General features: G+C 39.0%; 1 protein-coding gene across 1 annotated transcript in view; it reads left to right on the forward strand.

Moving 5' to 3' along the window:
• ankrd11 (ankyrin repeat domain 11) overlaps positions 1-17,026 on the forward strand; it is a 214,921-nt gene that overhangs the window by 183,791 nt on the left and 14,104 nt on the right. The window lies entirely within an intron of this gene.

The following is a 17,026-nucleotide window of genomic DNA, read 5'->3' on the forward strand; positions in this document are numbered from 1 at the left end:
CCTTGGACTCATCAGTTCTGTTTAAGCTCACTCTAAATAAGACAAATCCAGTATACATACTGACAACACAATACCAGTTTATATGTTCTGATGCTGTTCGGATATCTTGGCTCAAAATGAATTCATTTAGATGCTGCATTCTCTGAACTCTGGTGTGCACAAAACAAGCAGAACTTGAGAGTCTTGTTCTATTTCTATACACACTCAAAATAAAAGCCTCTGAGCAAATCGAGCAAATTAACAAATCAAGGAAATTGGGTCCGTTCACAATTTTTTGAAGGATCAGAATTGAGTGGAAAAGACCAGGATCACTGATTTATTGAAATGTAACGTTATAATGTCCATACGTCTGTTTTGTAACCACTACACATTTGCAAAAAAAAAAAAAAAAACATAGGGTAGAGCAAGTACAAACAGTAGACAGTAGACTAGAGATGGTCTCGTCATTAAGGATCTAACATAAGTATTCAATGTGAACGAATAGCGCAGGGCTTATATGAATGATGTATTAATCCAGGCAGCGAGAGCGGGGTGTTAATATAGCCGGGTTACAAAATTTAGATAGAACTTCTCTATTTCCCACCAAACAGATCTGTACAGTACAATTAGCAACAGCACTGCTAACACACTTCTCTACCTAATTGGAATAGTAATGTAAAATATTGATGTATACTAAATTAATATAACATACAAAAGATACTTTTAAAATACATTTAGCTATACTGAGTTCAACTCAGTTTTGATTTAGGTTGTGTCCATATATTGTATAATAAATCTGTATTGTAATTTTTAAGGCTGTATGTCAATATAAATTCAATGCAATCCAGGGATAAAATGTAACAACGTAGGATTTTCTTGCTTAGTTCAGACCAAATTAACTGAACTACAAATACGAACACCCTTAATTCACAAACTGGCTTAACCCATAAGAGCACAGACCCAACTCTGAATATTGATCCAAAATCTAAAATGTTATCTGTTAAAGCTCCACTAGGTAGGATTGAGATTTTGTGCTCACGGGCTCCCCCTACGGTTGTAGAGTGTAATAAATGTTTCAAGCGTATTTTAGTTTCTTGTTTTCTGGCTTTTACAGACTTCTGCCAGTGTGTCTGTATGTTAGTTTGTAAAGAGTGAACCAGTAGTCCTTGTAGAACTGTTAGAACTAAAGGTCGGAAAGCAGGTCGCAGTTCTCTCAGCGTTGGTCGCGGCCTCCTCGGAAAACTTAGAGTCTGGTTTGAGCTCAGAGGAGCTCCGGCACAGACACGAGAGCACCGCTATTCCTCCTATTACACCTCAATGCAGAGCTAGAGTGAGTTTCAAGCTGTAATTATACTTATTTAAAAAAAAATCAAAAATCAAGGAAATCCTACCTAGTGCTGCTTTAAATGAATTGAGCAGCTAATTCATGTTTTTTTTATTTTAGTAAAGAGAACATGACTGTAAATAATAATGTTAAAATCCTAATGTAACTGAAATGACCCAATTGTATACCTTGTATTTTAACATTTTGTTCCAGAAGTGTTTTTTTGAATGATTAAAATGGTTGGAACAGACCTGTAGACACAAAAAATCCACTTTTAAAAGATTCAGATAGTAAATAAGGTCAGATGAACGAACAGAGATTTACACACTGCTGTGATGCTCTCAGGATGTTCACCAAGTGTCACTCTCTGATTTCATGAGTTAAAGTGAAGGACAGAGTGCTGTTAGGAACTTTACACACACACACACACATACACACACCATAAGTTAACCTCTTTTGGGTTAATATAGGTCATCATGTTTAAAATTCTCAGTAGAGGTTTGTCATCATATGACATGATTTCTTTTTTCTTCTGTAAAATTCAATCCAGCACTTCCTCTACTTCCTCTAAATGCCCTACACCCTGACATCCACATCAAGAGCAGCTGTAAGAGTGAAAGTGTGCACACTCAGTCAGCAAAACTGTCTCTAACTGTAGCAGCGCTTAGCCAAGCAGCTAAACCAGCAGCTTACTGCTCTGACTTCTAGCATCATTGTGATTATTAGCTAACTGTGCTACACAGTGCCTACATACACTACCAGTCAAATGTTTTAGAACAACCCTTATTGTTTTATTTTTTTAGTAGCAGTGATGTATGGCCCTGACAACTTATTATTATATTTGTTTATTACTTATTACTGCTATTTATCCAACACACCTCTAATTCTTCTTCACTGATGAACATGAGACTTAGGGCAGTGCTAAGCTAAGCTAAAGGCTAAAACTGTGTCCATGTGGGTCAGCCAGACGTCTTTTCAAGGTGTAGGAAACAGTACTCGCCGCTCTCTGGCTTCATCTGTAATTTCTCTAAAGGAAAGTATTAATAGTTACAGAGTTTTCTGTGTATTTTTCTAGTTATTATGATGAAAGTGTGAATGTGCTGTGTAGTGTAAATGCTGCAGCAGAGAGTGTTCTAATTAGGGTTGTGCCATATCGTATCGTACGCGATAATATAGTCAACATTTTTTACGATATTATACCCTGAAATAGCGTGCCATAATATTCACCCCTAATTATCACATCAGGGTTCTACTTTTTTGCTGTTTTAAGCAAAAGAAAAATTCACACATTTCTCATTTCCTATTGAATACCTACTAGAGACGATTATATCTGTCCAGAGTCATTTATTTTACTTTAATCCTGGATATATGGAGATATTAGGAGTTACAAATCTTTTACAAGTCTTTTATTTTTTAATATCTCAGTTAGAGGTGTGCAATATTATATTGTATACAATAATAAAATGTAAGTTTTGTTTTGTCGCAGTAGAGTATTTATTTCTTTTTTTTGTTATATCACCAAGAGTATCGTTATCGCGCTAATACCATAAAATATTGTGATATTATTTGACGGCCGTATCGCCCACCCCTAGTTTTAATACTGTTTTACTACAGACAAAAGCTTTTGAAAATTGACAAATTAAAATCCATTTCCAAAGATTTTCAGTTGTTACTTTTTAAAAACTTGTATTTTTTTTTTTTAGGTTTTTCTTTACAAAATACTTTTACAATAATAAAATTGTAAGATTGTAAAAATTAGTGTGAAGTGTGTAGTGTAGTGAAGTGTGTAGTGAAGTGTGTAGTGAAGTGTGTAGAGTGTACAGGTGCTGGTCAACGAATTAGAATAATTTGAAATAGTGCAATCATGAAATTCTTTGAATGCATTTTTTGTGCAGAAAGCAAATCAGGTGTTCACCGCACCTGTCCTACTCGTTAGACTAATCACAGAACTCGTTACCTGGAAAAATATTTGCTCAGCTGAGCTTTCCAAAAGGCCCATTTAGGCCATTTAACTGTGACACTGTTGTTTTATTGAATTAGAATAATGGAGAAACCGTTTCATTGAATTAGAATAATTTTTATTATAATTACAATCATCACTTTCTCAGTATTTTGTGGCTGCCCCCTTGGCTTGTATGACTGCCTGAAGTCTCCGCGGCATCGATTTGACCAGCTTGTCGCAAGTTTCCGCACTCACAGCTTCCCAGGCAGTGGCGATGTTCTGCTTCAGTTGGTCCAGCGTAGTAGGCTTTCTGTCGCGAATTTTCCGCTTGACGATGGCCCAAAGGTTTTCAATGACATTGAGGTCAGGCGAGTTGGCCGGCCATGCCAAAACTTCAAGCTGTTTTTTAGTGAACCAATCTTTGGTCGACTTTGCCGCATGAGCCGGTGCAAGATCCTGTTTAAATATGAAGTCTTCTTCGCCGAACTGTTCCTCAACAGTCGGAATCAGGAACGTTTCCAGAACATCTTGATATACGGCAGCATTGACAGTCTTCTTGAGGAAGCAGAGTTTCCCTACACCTCGAGCGGACATGCATCCCCAGACCATAACTCTCTGGGGAAACTTGACGGATCTTTTCACGCACTCGTGGTTGTAGGTTTCGCCACCACGACGCCAGACACGAGGACCTTGGTCACCGAAGGAGATGCAGAAGCGTGATTCGTCACTGAAGACCACTTTCTGCCAGTCTTCAGCAGTCCACTCGCCGTGTTCTTTGGCCCACTTCAGCCGTTTCTCCATTTGTTTCTTGTTCAGCATCAGTTTTACTGCTGGAACGCGAGATTTGAAGCCGAGTTCGCGCAGACGACGGTAAGTGGTTGATCTGGAGACGTCAGCGCCGGTTTGCTTGTTCCACAAGTCGGTGAGCTCGGAAGTGGACTTGAACCGGTTGCTGACTGCGATCTTTCTCAGCTGCTTGTTGTCGCGAGCAGAAGTTTTTCGGACGCCGGAACAGTTGGTGCGCTTGCTGCAGTTTTTCTTGAGAGCTTTGCAGACGGAAGACTGGCTGATGCCGAGCTGCTCAGCAATTTTAGTTTGGGTCAAGCCTTGTTGGCGAAGGGCTTGAATTTGAGCCACTATTCCGGTTGAGAGGTCGCGCTGCTTACCCATGATTGATTTTACAACTTAGAAATTCTACTCAACCCTGACTTTATACTGCACAGTGAACACTCTTCACAGAAAACAAAAATTCGAGCATTTATTCTAATTCAATGAAACGGTTTCTCCATTATTCTAATTCAATAAAACAACAGTGTCACAGTTAAATGGCCTAAATGGGCCTTTTGGAAAGCTCAGCTGAGCAAATTTTTTTCCAGGTAACGAGTTCTGTGATTAGTCTAACGAGTAGGACAGGTGCGGTGAACACCTGATTTGCTTTCTGCACAAAAAATGCATTCAAAGAATTTCATGATTGCACTATTTCAAATTATTCTAATTCGTTGACCAGCACCTGTAGTGTGTAGTGTGTAGAGTGTAGTGTAGTGTATTGACGTGGGTGACAGACTAAGCAAACCACTCTAGATCAGTAAGAGTCCTTGAGCACTTTTGTCCTTGTTGTGAAGCCTGATAGTTTTATTGCTTTTTCTTGAAACAAGGTAATTAAAATAAGTGTAACCAACTTTTGTTGGCATAACTGTCTCTACTGTCCAGAGAAGACTTTTTACTACATGTTGGAAGAGCACTGCTGTGAGAATTTGATTGCACTCAGCGACACAAGTTCTTAAAAGGTCAGGATGTTGATGTCACAGTCCCATCTTGTCCAGAAATCCCCAACTCATCCTATTCAATAAATTTTGGATAAAGCATGCCTGGCACTAGGCATGGTGCCAAGAGGTTCATGGCTATGTATCTGCTCCATAGAGCTTTTGGCAATATGTATAATGTGTTTTTTTAATATGGTTTTCAATTTGTTGAGCGGTCGGCGTCCAAAAATGTTTGTACATATAGTGTAAAAGTTAATAATCTACTAGATATGATAAGCTGCCTCAGGCAGACTGCATCATATATGCCCATTATATATGTGTGTGTGTGTGTGTGTATGGTGCTGCCCACGCCAGACTCGGAGATCAGTTCTCACTGAGCGTGCTCACATCGCGCTGTAACTGTACGGCTGTTCTTATGCAACCAGTGTAGCAGGATGGTGTGGGAGTGGCATACACACAATGCGTCTCTGACGTAAAGAAGCCGAGCTCCAGAAGATAAGCAGCATCCCGGCTCCTCCTGACCGAGAGAACCGTGTGATGGTGGAGGAAAAAGAGCGGCAGGCCTTGTGCTGTCAGCGCCGCGCTCTCCTGCCTTTCATTTTCTGGAAGACTCCATTTGAGATGCATAATTCATCTGACTGGTAGTTTTTGCAGGGGTGTTTTTCCCCCCGCTCTCTCTCTGTTCTTCAGTGCTACTCTGCTCTGTTGTGATGGATGCAGAAGGCCTATAGAATCTCACACATTCTTACCTTTCTCTTTATCAGTCTTACTTCATTTCCTTCACCCCTATTATTATATCCTGTTGAGACCCAGTGTTCTCATATGGGGACATTACTTTTCTGCTTCTCTGCACCAATAGGCGGGAAGCCCAGTGAAAGGTTTTTACAGCCATTCCAGACAGAAACATGGGCCAGGTAAAAATTATCCTCCATTTTTTATGTTTGAAATTAGTTTCTTTTATTTTTGTAGAAAGCTAACATTTAGTTGTTGCACTAATTTTGTCCTTCTGATCCTAAATGGAAAGGGTCTTTTTTAAATGTTAAAATAAACCACTGTCCCCACATTAGGACACTGTTTTTTTTTTTTTTTTTTTTTTTTTTTGCAAAAAAAAAAAAAAAAGACTTCCTGTACAAGGACAAAGTTTAGCTTTTATACTTCTTAGGTCCTAGTAATCCCAAATAGCTAGGAGAAAGTTAAAAATGTCAGGCATATATCCAGGTCTCAGGAGGATATTCACTCCTCCTCTCTTATAATAATACAGCACTGTTATTAATTTGTTGGTCCATAATTTTATTTGATATAAATTAGAAAATGTATGTACTGATGAAAAAACGGATTAAGTTGGAGGAACAAGGGATGAAAAACAATGAATAGATGATTGTGCATCAGACCTACCCTGATGAAGTTAAAAAAGTTTGGTTACTGTCAGAAAACAGAAACTCCATTGCTTGTGCATTTATGAAAATGAGTTAATAAGAGGACTGCGGGATGAAAAAAATAACTTGTCATGATTGCTGAGGGCCAGAGCTTGGGGACCTGTCCTATAAGGAGTACATGAAATTTGATGGCTGTGGTGAAAAAATGAAATTGTGATTTGGTAGGAGGCAAAAATGAATGAAAGTGAATGTGAGGAGCTAGGGATGAAAATAAAACAACAAATAAATGAGTGCAGGTTCAAATGTTTTTAATAAGTTGTTCTCGGGAGCCTGCCCTTAAATTGCATTGTTCAAACATAAGTACAATAGTTTAGAACGCGCATTTGAAACCCATTCATTTGCAATGAAGGGACAAAAAAATAGCTAGTTTTTATTTATTTATTTATGTATTTATTTATTTATTATGACTTCTGTTCTTGTCCAGAAACACTACTGTAGTGTTAACATGTTGTTAGCCACTGTGGCATTAGCATGTATGCTAACAACAATTGTCTGCTAAAGACTTGTCCCATATCTCTACCACAATGTTAGATGACTGGCTACTGGTCTTGGAAAGCCACGTCAAACACTGCTTCTGTGGTGTTAGCATGTGTGCTAACAGGTCTTGCCCCACTACCGGAGCATTAGCATGCCAGTGAGTAATCTTACCACAGTATTAGCTATTGTGGCATTAGCATGTATGCTAAAGACTTGTTCCATGTCTCTACCACAGTGTTAGCTCACGGACTACTGTTCTTATCCCACATCAGCACCATAGCATTATCATGCTAGCAACAAGCCACATCCAACACTGCATCTTTGGTGTTAGCATGTTTGCTAACAGGCCTTGTCCAACATCACTAGCTTGTCTGCTAAAGGCTTGTCCCACATCTTTTCCATGGTGTTAGCTCACTGGCTACTGCTTTTGTCCCATCCCACATCCGTACCACAGCGTTGGTAAGCTAGCAACAAGCCACATCCAACACTGCTTTTGTGGTGTTAGCATGTGTGCTAACAGGCATTGTACAACATCACTACTCTAGCATTAGCTTGTCTGCTAAAGGATTGTCCAACATCTTTTCCATGGTGTTAGCTTACTGGCTACTGCTTTTGTCCCACATCAGTACCACAGCGTTGGTAAGCTAGCAACAAGCCACATGCAACACTGCGTCTGTGGTGTTAGCATGTGTGCTAACAGGCTTTGTTCAACATCACTAGGGCTGCTTTAGCTTGTCTGCTAAAGGCTTGTCCCAGATCTTTATCATACTATTAGCTCACTGGCTACTGGTCTTGTTTGTCCCACATCAGTGCTATAGTGTTAGCATGCTAGCAATTAGCCACATCCAACACTCCCTCTGTGGTGTTAGCATGTGTGCTAACAGGCCTTGTCCGACATCACTTGTGGCACAAGGTGACACAAATGTGTAGCCAATCAGCAGATCTTTAATCCCTCCCGCTAAATAGTTCCGTTGCCTTAAGTGCGGTTAGCTAACCATACTAACACAGAGCAGCTGCCCTCCATGTGCAGATCCATTCAGCCCTGCCTGCAGAAGAAAAGGAAACACTGATATACTAAATTATATATCAGCTTTATATGTTGTTATCCTTTCAAAAGCACATTTGTGATGATTTAATCTAAATTTTGATGTCAGAAAGTGTATTCTAGCATATTACAAGGCATGCAGAAAAGTTAATAACAGTATCTTATTTTAACCAGATAGTGTTCAGTTATGTTTAATTTGCAGTATCTAGCAAAATACTGTTCCTTAATCACAATATAATTTTTTTTCCTCACACCGTATGAAATATGGAGCTGTGTAACCCCACAGCCGCTCCAGCCAGCGCTGCACACACTGCGTTTGAGAGATGCAGGGAGTGGTTGTTATGGTTGAAGCTGGAGGGAGTGGGCCGACTTATCAGAGACAGTAATATTCACTGCTCTACTGCTGCCCACGCTAATGCTGGCAGGCATAAGCACACACACACACACACACACACACACACACACACTCAGTACGTGTCTGCTAGCTGTAGGCACAGCAGAGGAGAGTTTAGCTTTCAGGCTTTGCGTTCCAAGCGCTCTGTTTTTGGAGAATTACTCAGATGTGAGGTTTCCAGCGGGAGGAATGTTTTTATAATCTTTCTTTCTCCCTCTGAGGTGAATAATTCACTCTTCTGCTCTGACCGTATATGGCGGGGAGGTCAGTGTGTGCACCCATGGCCGCCCAGTGTGTGTGGGAGCACTGCGTCCTGTCACTGTCATACAAAAAATATTGCATCTTCAGTTTTGCATTTTTTTTTTTTTTTTTTTTTTTTTTTAATACCATTTTCAATCATGTGAATCGATCATTATATGGTGGTCTTTATAATGTGTCCGAATTAACTTATCTGTTGATTATAATAATATATATGTGATGATATATACTATTGATCATTTGGGTTTTGCTTGAATAGTGTTTAAAACAAGGGCAAAGATTAGGACAAAAGTATTGGGACGCTTTATTTATTGACCCTTCTTCTGAAATCATGGGTATTAAAAAGGGTTTATCCTGCTTTTGTTGGAGAGTAACTGTCTCCACCTGGGTTGGGATTTTATAGGTGTTTGTGAAGGATATTTTTTATTATTATTATTTTGTCTACTGCCTAATTTGTGGACAATATATAGTTCTAAAAGTTATTGCTATAAGCAATATTATTGTCATTTTAAGATCAATAAATGACAATGACACAACAATAATTTAATAGCGTAAAAAAGCAATTATTCCCTTTTAAACTACAACGTTACTTCAATGTTGTAATCAATCATAGTTTGGGAAATCTATGCTGTTTTCCTCCTTTACTGCAGTCCATACTGTGTGCATGGAGTCACAGTTATTGAAGCATTTGTTATTGCATGACTGGCTAAAACACTGTTCACTGTTAAATATGTGAACAAACATAAATAAGCACAACAGACCTTATCACAAATCAGATTATCAAATATTATTGAGATCATATCCATTTATTGTTTGATAAGTTGAAAATGTGTTTTTTGTGGCAGGCCCTTACACACATATATATGTATATTTGTGTATGCATTGTAATAAACCTGTTGTAGAGATGTACCAGGCCTTTGCGTGACAGTAGCAGTATGTGAGTGTGATGTGTTAGCACATGCCTCCTGTGTAATGTTCTTCTTTTATTCGTCTTCTCCCTTCTGTCGGTCTGTTCTTTCATCTGCAGCACACAAAACAGTGACACAACATCCTGTGGGCACTTCCTGCCTCTTCTGCCTTCATTTCCTGTTTTCTATGGGCAGCTCAAGAGGGGTGTGTTCCTCTCACACTCCTTTCTCGTTCGTATTCTGTGCCTTGCGCTTTTATTATCGTATCTCTATATCGGTTATTTTTTATACGTCTCTTATCTGGCTTTTCTCTCATTTCTTTTTCTTTCTTGCTGTTTCTTGTTGGAGTTCCTTCCGTCGCTCGCTCTCCCCCGGTGAAGTAACAGCCCAATCAGGCTGAGTTATATAACCCTGATGAAGGCTGCTCTAAGAGTGCTTTCAGATTTCTACTTGGGGGAAAATCTCAGTTGGAGGGGAGCTTTTTTCCCTCTGCTTTTTCTTCTCTTTTCCTCCCTCTGCAACACCTTAACTCCTTCCTCTCCAGTGCCCTATGAGAGTGCCGGGATTATTGCTGCTGCTGCTGCTTCTATAAATGCGCAGTAAAAGAGGTTGCTCTTCCTGGCCCTGGCTATGGGAAGTCCCCCTCCTCAGTAGGGCTTCAGTCCCACCCCTTCCCCAGCCCTTGACCCAGATTCTGCTCAGCCCTCACTGCAGACGCTCAGTGTATAAAGCTCATACTGTGCATACACTGAGCCATACAGCACCATACAGCATTCCACCAAACCGTAGCGCAACTGTCATCCAAGTCTATTGTCTCGTTTATTTGCTGTGTGTTTTGTCTGTTTTTGTGTCTGTCTGTCTTTATGTGTGTGTCTGTCTGCTCAGGCCTTCCTGGTCCACCCCCCTATCCATCCAGCTCCACTGGTCTGATGGGTTTCGCCAGCATGGGAAGAGTGCTGTTTTCAGCAGTGATTAGGTTACAGGCACACAGCCCATGCCTTCTCACTTCACTGCACAAACCGTTGGCTTTTCGTCTTGGAAGGCTTGCATTTCTGCTTTGGCCGCCTCTAGTCTGAAGTTTAGCTCACTCAGAGAGGTCGTGTCTCAAACTGGCTACTTGTTCCCTATGTAGTGAGTGCACTTGATGTGATATTGGTGAAATAAGGTGAAAATCCGCAGTAGGGTTGTATGGTCATTTTGCTGTTTTAAACATTCCTGATTAATGTAAGTCACACACATAATTCACATTCACACATTTTGAATTTGATGAAAACAGAAATGTTTATTAATTTATTAATATTTGCTTGAAATTTGGTGTTGGTGGTATCATGTTCTTTTTAAGGTAAACCCTTAATAAAAGTTTTTTTTTTTTCCTTTGATAGCGATAGAAATAGAAATAAGCCTACAGTCATTGCTGTGATTTTTGTACTTTTTAATTTTTACAATAATATTAGGACAGTATTTCCTCATTATTAAGATTATACTTGAGCTATACATATACATAAAGTATAGTTGGGGCAAAAATAGAGTAAAATAAAAAAGTAATAATGGGTCGATATACTCTGCTTTTGGTAGCTATGTAATAATGTTTGATTTAATTGTGATGGCAGTGTTCAAAAAATATATCAAGCTGCTTTAATTGCAAGTTATATTGGCTTATTTATATTATGTTTTGGACAATGTCAATGTTTGAATTAATGTGAATAAGCTGTTTGTAACTATCAGTAATAATAATTAATAATGGACATACGAGGTTCAGTGTATTCCCTTAGAACATTAAAAATTATATGCATGATTTATTATTGTGAAATTGTTTTAAAAAAAAGGAATTGATTGATTAGTTCATAATTATCATTACTGATTACAGCGATCGTTATAGAACTAGAGCTGAATACCAATCGGCAGATTTTTACTAATCACTTAATTACTATTAATAACCAGTGGAGACAATTTATTTAATCTACATGTTGAACTTGTTGCAGATAGAAACCTCTCATTGATGAACTCATTAGGGGTCATCAGGTCTACTTCACTGAGACTAACCCCCTCAGGTCATTGTGTGTCCAGCTTAACAGATGAGCCGTCTCCCAGAACTTTCCGCCAGACTAATGATGGTTATTTGAGGATATTATACTGGGAAAATTACCACCACCTCTTCCGTAAATAAATTGGAGCCGTACTGTTTTTGCCTTTGAGTGCTGGTTTGATTGGGCTGGTGCACTGAGCAGGTTCTCCGAATCATTAGCTGCTGTTATTATTGTACCTTACATGTGTATTTGTTTTGCGCTCTGTTGTGCAGTTAGGTTGTGTTTTAAGTTTAGTGTTGCATGTGGTGTTAGATTCCCTCTCCACAGAACTGGCATTCAGCATGTGTGGATTTAATGTTTTGGCATTTTCTCTGTACCCGCTGTTTTTATTGGGTTGTATGTAATCTCTGTGGATTGTGGCAGAGCTCATTAGTTGTGAGCTTGTGAGTTTGGAGCCCATATTTTAATACAGTTAATGGATTAAATGTGAGTGAATGTGCACGCTAAGAGTGGGTGATGGGGCAAATATATAACATCAGAACGTTACATATCAAAAATCCTAATTTTGATTGCAAAGCAATTGCTCATTGCAAAGCATGTGGCTAACAAACCACCTGAGACACCTTATTAACCACCTACCAGAGATTGCATTGTGATTCCTTACTAGCCACTAAGCAAGATTATGGCAACTGTCTGAAATATCATAGCATTTACCATGCTACACTGCACTGTTGCATCCATCTAGCATCTGCTTAGCTAGCTAGCAACACCATTGCAACCACCTGGGCCTACCAACCACTTGGTAACACCTATAGCAAACCACTTGGGATACCCAAACAACCATTTCAACCATTAGCAACACCATAGCAATCATCCAGGATACCACAGCATCTGCTGCATATTGTATGATGATTTGGATCCAAGCCATGTCAGGCCTAGGTTCAATTCTAGCCAAAACAAGCCATCCATACTACACTATACCTATGAGTCCTTGGACAATACTCTTAACTCTAAATTCTCCTATACACTGATATGCAAATAGTCAGTTATTTGGATGTAAATTGATTGTGAAGTGATGCCTCATGGGACAGCTTGGGAACGCCTATATGTACCATGTACAGCTCTGGAAAAAACACTTAAAAAGACCACTTAAAAATGATTTTCTTTGATTTTACCAATTTGAAATCCTCTGGAATATAATCAAAAAGAAGATGGATGATCACAAGCCATCAAACCAAACTGAACTGCTTGAATTTTTGCACCAGGAGTAAAGCAGCATAAAGTTATCCAAAAGCAGTGTGTAAGACTGGTGGAGGAGAACATTCCAAGATGCATGAAAACTTTGAATACAAAACAGGTTATTCCAGCAAATCTTGATTTCTGAACTCTTAAGACTTTATGAATTTAAACTTGTTTTATGTGCATTATTTGAGGTCTGAAAGCTCTGCATCTTTTTTGGTATTTCAACCCTTTGTCATTTTCTGCAAATAAATGCTCTAAATGAGAATTTTTATTTGAAATTTGGGAGAAATGTTGTCTGTAGTTTATGGAATAAAACAACAATATTCATTTTACTTAAACATATACCTATAAATAGCAAAATCATAGAAACTGATTCAGAAACTGGTCTCTTATTTTTTTCCAGAGCTGTATGTAAGTTGGGAGGTGTTATCTGGTGAGGATTGTTGAACGCTACCCAGTTCAAACCAAGCTGTTGTGTGTGTAGTATCTATATAAGTCATAGAAGGCATTGCTGTCTGTCTAGATTTGTCATTGGCAGAAAGCACATCTTTATTGAATTCAGTTCAGCGTTCTTTAGCTTCCATGGAATGTGACAGAAGTCATGGGACACACTATTATTTCTTGTTTCATTGACATTTGGCATGTTGGTGTCAGTCACTCTGATTATGAAGTATGAGCTGTGAATAAGGTCTGAATGTGGTCTAAATGATGGCCTCTCTAATTCTTTACTGCTGTGCTTTTCTGATCAGCGCCTCGCTCAGGGTGAAGGCTGCATCAGCTAACTCTGCAAGTTTTACTCCCTTCACTTCTCTTGATCCTGAAAACATGTTTAGACTGCTTCTGCAGCGCATGCAGGTTGAGTCTGAAGCACAGGAATGTGTCTAAGCAGCAGATGTGTGTGTGTGTGTGTAATAGAGTATGTGTATGGGTGGGGGTACATTAAGCGTAATGGTTTACAGATGTCGGAGAAAGTTCATCAGACCCGACTGTGGAAAGTAATCCCTGGAAAGAGTTGTGTGACCGGAAGCGTCTCCGCTGCTTTGTTTCCTCTCCATATGAATTATGTTTGTGGCCTTGAGGCGTTCTGTGTCTTTGGAGAGACAGCACACAGACTCATAGATCTTGCATAGATTAGACGTGAGCTGAAATGTAGATGATGGGGTCTATTGTAGTTCACTGTTTTCCTTGGCAGTGACTGTAGTGTTGGTGGTGTGTGGGTGTGTGTATTAGGGAGAGGGGTATAAGAAAATATATTGAAGTACCATGATATTTAGTTTTGCAAAACGATATTCTCAAAAACACTGTATTGATGTATTAAAAATTGTTTGCTGAAATTTTGGTTAATTTGAAACTCTAGATCTCACGGTTCCAATTGGATAAACGGTAAACTTACTAAATAAAAAAAAAATTGCTATATATCACATTGCTTATCTGTACTATCGTATCGTACGCAATAATATTGTCAACAATTTTGAATATCATTAATATCTTAGTAAGGGGTATGCAATATGTGTGCAATAATATTTAATTTTCATTTCGTTGCAGTAATGTATTCTTAAAAAATTTTTTATTCAGTGTTTTGTCATATTGCCAAGAGTAGTGCTAAAAATGGCGAAAATGCCATGAAATATTGTGATATTATTTTAGGGCCATATCGCCCAACCCGTAGGTTCAGGGTATTTTTTACAATATATCCGTATCTCAAAACGCTGAAATATTTCGGGAATTTCAGGAATACACTTCTGTAACAAAATAAATGTTCGTCGAGCAATTACAATTTTTAAGCAGAAACAAATAGACAGTAAAATCTGTTCATTTTTGTTTATTTTGTAAACAATAATTTATCTGTACTAAATATTTAGTCATGTATGTGAACTCCTATCATAAAAGCTTGTACAGCAAATACACTGATCAGGCTTAAGATGGAGTATGTCCACCTCTTTGTTTCTACACCCATCCTAAAATGTATAATACATTATTTTCAGCCTTACTGATCATGTAGGACGCTTTGTAGTGCTACACTGATTAGACACCACAGAGCAGCTATTATTATTTGGGTGGTGGATCAGATACTGCAGCAGTGCTGCTGGAGTTTTTAAACACTTTGTTTAAGAGACAGAAGCTCTGAATCTGTTTATGTTGGTCGTCTTCTGTTTCTTTATTAGTGAGCACAGGATGCTGCTCATAGGACTGTGTTTGTGGAGTATTCTTAGTCCTACAGTGACACTGAGGTGTTTAAAAACTCCAGCAGCACTGCTGCACTGTCTGATTCACTTGTACTAGAAGCACAACACACACTAACACCTCATACACCACCACCATGCTCGCTAATCAGTGCTAATCACTGCAGTGCCTAATCTGTGTTGGTCCTTTTGAATGCTGTATAATCAGTGGAGACTAATGAGTTTTCTAACAGAAATCTATGGAATCAAATATTATTTTGATACTATGGTCTAAAATACAGTATGATACATTCCTAATGTGTGTGTGTGTGTGTGTTTTCTTTTCTTTTAAAGCTGTGTGTGTGTGTGTGTTATTAGGGCAGTGTTGAGACTGTAGGGTCGTAGGATGTCTCCCTGTTGTTCTCCACTGTAAGCTGATAGCGTGGGTGAGAGCAGTATAATAGAGCGTCTCGGTGCATTGTGGGGGAGATGTGTTAACACCCAGACGCTGAAAATAATTGACGGGCGTGTCTTTGAAGAGCAGCTGCTTTTGTCCAGCTCCTCGTCTGCGTGGTGACCTTGCCTTAGCCACGCTGAAACCAACACCGGCCATTTTGTAATCACTGTCGGGCTGCCAAGTCACACCCTTAAAGAAATACACACACACACACACACCCACACACTGACACACACACACACACACACACACATGCATTCATACTCTCTCCACCTCCAGACTGGCAGCAGAGTGCTCCTCCCTCCCAGGGGGGATGCTGGGTAATCCTGCTGCATGGCGGCGGCTGCTGCTGCTGCAGGCTCTCAGACTGTGACTGGTTGTGACTGGCTGTGGCTGTGAGGGTGGCAGGGCTGGGGTGGGTGGGGGTTGAATAGTAGAGAGTGGGAATTCACCTGGGAGTCCAGTTCACTTTCAGAAGCTCTGACCAATCCCATTGGATGAAGGAGCAGCATGGAGCACATGACCTGCTAGTGGCTGCTAGTATCAGTTGTTTTTTAGAGGCAACGTTTAGGTCTTGTATAAGCAAAGCTGGGCGATATGGTGAAAACGATTAATCACGATATGTGGAAATATTTTCACTGTCTATCTGATAGTGTATCATAATATTATTTAAAATCTGTTAAACATTTAATCAGGGCTAACCACATTCTGTGTTCTTTTAGCACTGATGATTTAATTCAAGATATGCTCAGAAAAACATTCATTTGGCGCCAGAAAGACGTTGGACTCCAACGTTGGAGGAATGTCAAATTGGTCGATCTGAAGCTTCAAAATTAGAGCAGACATTGAATTTTAGTAACTTATCCCACAAATTTTCAAAGCACCTATTGTATGTAAAGCTAAAAACTTAATTGTATAACGTCACATGAGCTGACATTTCAACAATGATGCTAATATTTCAACCATTGGCCATTATGAACCATTATGATGCCTTATGACGTCTGTATTAAACAGCAATTTGACAGTAGCATCTGGAAGAAGCTGTTTTTGGTTACTACACAACTTGTTGGCTCTTGTCACTATTCTTCATTAAATTAATGTATAATGGCATTAGAAGTTGTCCTGATGATTTTTATACGCTGACGTCATGACCTTCATTCAATCAAATAAACACATTTATTGATATCAGTGTTGAACATAGATTGCAGTTTAGCTACAATGCTTTAAAAGTGGGCAGTATTACAGTTTTTTATTCTTTTTTTTATCATTGTACACTAACACAATGACAACTATAACTAATAGCTCACCATTGTGTTGCTTTTTTTCACTTGAGTATTATGCCAATTATCTGCACAGCCAGTGTTCAGGATTGGAGAGAGAATGCATCAGGGATGGACGATAATTTTGGAATGTTGGTATTAGCTTGTAATTGCTTCCGAATATTGCTGATGAAAAAAATATATACATTGTTTTCCATGTGTTTTTTTTATTATTTCTTACGTATTTGTGCATTTTCTTTTATCCATTTTAAGCCTTTGTTGTTTAAATTAGTCCATTTTAATTTAATAGCTTAACTACAGCACTACAACATCTGTTATATATTAGGTTTATT

Source organism: Astyanax mexicanus, chromosome 23, assembly GCF_023375975.1.
Source record: "Astyanax mexicanus isolate ESR-SI-001 chromosome 23, AstMex3_surface, whole genome shotgun sequence".
NCBI classification, from domain to species: Eukaryota; Metazoa; Chordata; class Actinopteri; order Characiformes; family Acestrorhamphidae; genus Astyanax; species Astyanax mexicanus.